The following is a 5,807-nucleotide window of genomic DNA, read 5'->3' on the forward strand; positions in this document are numbered from 1 at the left end:
ATATATTAGGTGAAATCTCCCCAGCATGTATATTATCCACCCCAAATTTTCCACCAATAGGAATACAAGGCAAGCACAGCATCAGCCAAGAATCATTGGCTAATAATGTTCCATCACAATCACTCCACCCACAGTGAGCTGCAGAGGGCAGGGAGGGGAGGAGGCACTGCAAAGGACACCTACAGCAAAGAGGAATTTCTCCCAAAAGAGACTTTGTTCCAGGAACCCTGTGATAAGATTCAAAGGGTCTTGGTATAGACTTGAGTAGCTCACCATCTTCCTTTTCAAAATCATATGGAAACTCTTCAGAAAGTAAACTGTCTTGGTGAGGAAAGATCCTTTAAAGAAACATGGTGAATTATTACGAAGTACTAGGGGTGCCTCAAAATGCTTCCTCCTCTGATATTAAGAAGGCTTATCACCAGTTAGCTCTTCAGGTACACCCAGACAAGAACTCAGAAAACAAAAAGGCAGCTGAGGAGGAATTCAAACGAGTATCTGAGGCCTATGCAGTCTTGTCTGATGCCAAGAAACGCAACAATTATGACAAGTCCAGAAGGAGCCACATCAAAAGAGAAAATAGAGGAGATGGCAGAAACAAAAATGATTTGAAGGAGGAACAGTGGTTTGAGAGACCACACTGTGGCTCTCACAATGCCTTTGAAGATAAAGACCTCTTTTCGGGAGATTGTTTCCCCACTGGCCATGTGGGTAAATCCAGGAGATTCCACTCTTCCTTTTTTAATGTGACCCCCATTTTGGACACAGGATTTTCCACTTTTGTATCCCTGGGCTCCAGACCAGATTCCCCTTCCTCTGGGAAATTTGTCCCCTTTGTAAGCAGTGGAATGGGAAACTTCAGACTGGTCACCACTTGCAGCCAGATAGTGAATGGCAAGAGAGTTGTTACAAAGAAAGTTCGAGAAAATGTGAGAGAGAAGACTGAAGTGGAAGAAGAAAGTCCATTTCATCAGCTTCCTCTACGCCGTTGGTAAGGAGTTGCTGCAATATTTTTTTACAGCAGTCTTTCCTGTGAGGCTGGTGAGTCAGATGCTTATCAGAGACCAGAGTTGGAATCTGAGAGTGTGTTGAACTGGAATGGACAGCAGTCAGCTTAGTCCCAACATCTCATTTTGCAGAGGAGGACAATAATGGGCCATATGTTACATAAAGAACTAGGAAGCAGCAGAGTTTGACCTTTAATTTAGGACAAAGTCTTCTGATTCTAAGTTGACCTTTCTTTCCCCCTGCACTATATTTGGGACACTAGAGACCACCACCATGAATATGACCTTCTGAGTCAGGGTCCTTCCATCATAAACCCCATTGACTTATCTTCAACTCTTTTCCTGCTCTACCTCGCTATTGTGCCACTTTCTTGATCACTCTTTTTCTCTTTCTAGCCTTTCTCTTAGCTTCTCTTCCCACCTCATCTTTCTTACCATACATTTCCAATGCACCATACCAAAATTAGGCTCAATTGAAAGAGTTACCTAGGTGTGGATTGTTAGCAGAGAGAAAGAGTGAAAAGTAAATGGGTAAAGATTTTTCACATACATTTTTAATAGCATTTATTGAGTGCTCAGCAGATGTCAGGAATTCTACTTCACATATGTTACCTCAATAATACTTCAATAGTGAAATACAGTAGCAACTTTCCCCCCATGATATAGATAAAAAAATGAGGCTTAGAGAGATTAAGTAACTTGTCCTTGGCCCAACCTAGTAGGCAATAAAATAGTGTCTTGCTCTAAAACGGTGCTTCTCAACCTTCCTAATGCCACAACCCTGTAATACAGTTCTTCATGTTGTGGTGACCCGCAAACATAAAATTATTTTCGTTGCTACTTCATAACTGTAATTTTGCTACTATTATGAATCATAATGTAAATATCTGATATGCAGGATGTATTTTCATTGTTACAAATTGAACATAATTAAAGCATAGTGATTAATCACAAAAACAATATGTAATTATATATGTGTTTTCCGATGGTCTTAGGCGACCCCTGTGAAAGGGTCGTTCGACCCCCAAAGGGGTCGCGACCCACAGGTTGAGAACCACTGCTCTAAAACATGCTTATCTACCGAGTTACAACATCTGTGGATCCTACTCATTTATTTTTAGATCTAGGGTCTTGTCCTCATTGGGAATTTATACCTGTCATCTCTAAACTTTACTTCCATGCATGAGTACTTGCTGGAACTTATTAAGTCTGCAAACATTTTAAATATTATTGCCCAGTAGGCACTTGGTTATTCTTCCCTGAAGACAGAAGACAGAAGTAATGTTAAAAGTTTCACTGCCCTAACCGGTTTGGCTCAGCGTCGGCCTGGGGACTGAAGGGTCCCAGGTTCGATTCCGGTCAAGGGCATGTATCTTGGTTGCAGGCACATCCCCAGTAGGGGGTATGCAGGAGGCAGCTGATAGATGCTTTTCTCTCATTGATGTTTCTAACCCTCTATCCCTCTCCCTTCCTCACTGTAAAAAAAAAAAAATCAATAAAATATATATTAAAAAAAAAAGTTTCACTGAAACTAGCAAATGATTATCCCTTTAACACGGATATATGAACAGGATCCCAAGAAGTGAATTATCTTTTTATTTGGGCTTTAATCATTATATACATGGAATCATGGGATTTGGTCACACTTCAGACTCTTCATTTATACTAAATGAATGGGGTCCAGGGAACTGGTTCCTTGTGCAGAGTTACTGCTGGAGTCTGCATTAGAACTCCTGTATTCCAGTCTCCACTCTCAGGCTCATTCTAGTGCACCATACAGACTGGCAAACTTTTATACACGTTACATAACAAATGAGTAGCTTTCTTAATTCAAGGAGTATTCCTGTGTTTGCGATTTTTATGAGACAAATGTTTTATGAGTCTTTGAATTTTTTAAATTTTAATAAATTTTTAAAACTTGAACAGGAATATTCCTGCATCCCTCTGGTCAAGGGTAGCATTCAGGTAGAGAGCACTTTTCCAGAAAGGAAGCAGAAGATGGATTTGGAATAGAAATATATCTCCTTTCTTTCAAAGCCCGCACATTTCCACTTAGTAGCATTGAGAGTCTCCTATATGTCTGGCACTGTGCTAGTTGCCTTACATGAATGCATCATTTTTTATCTCCAGAATCCTTCATGGGTTTACTTCCATTTCACACATGAGGAAACTGAGGCTTAGGGAAGTTAGGTCCCTTACCCAGGGTCACACAGTAAGTTGTGGAGACAAGGTTCACACTGTGGTTTGACCTGGAAGCTCACATGTCCATTATGCTGAATTCTACTCCCATTCATCTGAGCTGTTATAGTTTGATTTAATAGGAAATTTCTGTTGTTGAACTCTATTCATTTCAAAAGTTTTAAAATGAGGATTTCCAAGTAGAGCTTTCTTTTGAACCCTAGTCCGAGGTGAATTACAGTGTGGCTCCTGAACAAAGGGAAAATCAAATTGGAGTGTGGAATATGATTTTCCATTTTGTCTCAAATAAAATCCCAATTTCAGCATTTTTCACAGACATACTTGGCTTTTGACAGAAATGCTGAGTTGTAGGACTTTTTGCCAGCAAAGATTTTTAAAAATTCACTTTCAGTTAATCAAGGAAATTTTCTTGTTGTATAGCAATGAAAGCAGTGTCATCTCTTCCTGGTGCCAGTTTGAAATATGTAATAAGTGAAGTAGGAGCAGACATCAGCAAGGGAAAGATGGAGAGCAGGAAGGGCTTGGCAGCTTTCTAAAGCATTCCAAGTAGGTCTGTGTCATCTCAGCGCGTAAGCGAGAGCATGCGCTTTGGAGTGACCTGTGACTCAGATTCCTGTGACCTCACAGTGCCTTCAGAACAGCTCCCATGACTTCCAGGTGTTGGAAGCTCCTCTGCCAACTCTCATACTTGCAGATTTGACTGATGGGCCATCTTTGGGGTTACTAGCTGCTGAAAAAGAAGAAAAATACTTTAGAATTAGAAATTCCATCCCTATGTCCTTACTTTTCCAATTGCCCTACCAACAAATTGCTTTGTTATGTGCTATGGTTTTGAATAGCTCTCTCCTACATATTAATGGGGGTATTTTGTTTTCTAGTAGATGATGAAATAAAGGTTTCCAACACTCAGAAACACCACAGACTAGTTAGAAGTAATTCCTTGTCCTTTTGCTGTGGTTCATGTTCGGTATTTGAAATGAGGACCATGGTTCTGTGAAGGAATAAGGACAAGTAATTGCATAACTTACAGCTCAGGGAGCATTTGGAAAGGTGGTATCTCATGGAATCCTGTCCAAATCCCATATCCCCTATTACCTACCGAGGAGAGAGGAGGAAGACACTTGCCTAAGGTCACAGAGTGGGTGTTTCTCCAGCCCCCTAGCCCAGTGCTATTTCTCCCCCACACAGAGTCCTTCAAAGCAAATATTCTGCCCGGCCTAGCAAAGTACATGAGAGAGTGTGAAGGAATGGCCCCCTTGGACCTGATGTAGGAGGGGGTCACAGTTTTATGTAGCTTCAGTTGTATAGTAATGAAAGCAGCGTCTTCTCTTCCTGGTGCACATGTGTCCCCTTGTCTGTCCATCATTGGGGGAGGTGGGTACAGATGTGCATGGGTAGAATGATGAAACAGATGTGTCGAGGTTTACCAAGCATGCACAGCTGGTTCATCTCTTTCAGGTTCCCTAAAAGCTAGTTCAGCTTCTTCCCACAATTAAGTGATAACAAACATAAGGTGCAGTCAGCATTCTCAGTGTTTCCTTTCCAAAAGTTTCACACCACTTTCAACACTCTGTGTCTCATGTCTTGCATGAGAAGCCCATTTTTATTTACCCCAAAGCTCTGTAGTCTCCAGGGTAGCTGAGGTGCAGGATACCTGGTTGGGTATTTGAAGGGTATGGGGAGTGGACTCTGAGAACAGAGGAGGGAATTTGTGGTGGGCAGAGCGCTGCCCCTCACTACCTTATTTGGAATCTCAATGATCCATTAAGAGGAAGTATGGTGGGGCCCTCAGCATGAGAGCTTGATTTTTAGGTTGCGATAGGATGGTTCGCCTTTTAAAGGGCAGGAAAGGAGTTCAGAGTGAGTGAGTCATTTTTCCAATGTCCACTGTTGTGATTGACAAGATTCCAGAAAACCTAAGTCCCCAGTGGTCCATCTAAACAACACATATTTACTTCTAAGTGTCAAGAGAAACAGGTAGAGTTATGAAAAGAACATTGGCCTTGGCTGTGGACAGATGAGAGTTCAAATCCTGTGCCATCCTTTCCTAACTTCTTAATCTTGATTCTTGGTTTGCCTGTAATACTAAGATGATAATCCTTGCCTGTCCTAATTTATAGAGTTATTTTAGGAACTAAGTACCCAAAATTCTGCATAAACTATAATCTATACTAATAATAGAGGAATTTGCAAATTGGCCGGGATGCTGTTACGTAATGACCAATCAGGACAAAGGCAGGGCCACAGCGAAGAGCTCTCAGCATGCCTGTGAGGTCCAAAGGACACAGAGAGGAAGGAGAGCAGATAGGCAGTTGGGAGGAATCAGGCCAGGAGGGGAAAGCAGATAGGCAGGGGGACCCTGCCAGGAGGGGAGAGCAATTAGGGCAATCAGGCCAGCAGGGGAGGGAAGTTAGAGGGAACAGGCTGGCAGGGGGGAGCAGTTAGGCAGTTAATGTGATCAGGCCAGGAGGGGAGAGCAGTTAGGGAGATCAGGCCAGGAGGGGAGAGCAGTTAGGGCCATCAGGCCGGCAGGCAGATGAGCACTTAGGAGCACAGTGGTTCCAGATTGCGAGAGGGTTCCCAGATTGGAGAGGGTGCAGG

General features: G+C 42.4%; 1 protein-coding gene across 1 annotated transcript in view; it reads left to right on the top strand.

Moving 5' to 3' along the window:
• The window catches only part of SAMD13 (sterile alpha motif domain containing 13), a 47,022-nt gene that overhangs the window by 39,478 nt on the left and 1,737 nt on the right, over window positions 1-5,807 (top strand). The gene's annotated exons all lie outside the window — the stretch shown is intronic.

The sequence above is a fragment of the Myotis lucifugus genome, unplaced genomic scaffold (genome assembly GCF_000147115.1).
Source record: "Myotis lucifugus unplaced genomic scaffold, Myoluc2.0 scaffold_25, whole genome shotgun sequence".
Lineage (NCBI taxonomy): Eukaryota > Metazoa > Chordata > Mammalia > Chiroptera > Vespertilionidae > Myotis > Myotis lucifugus.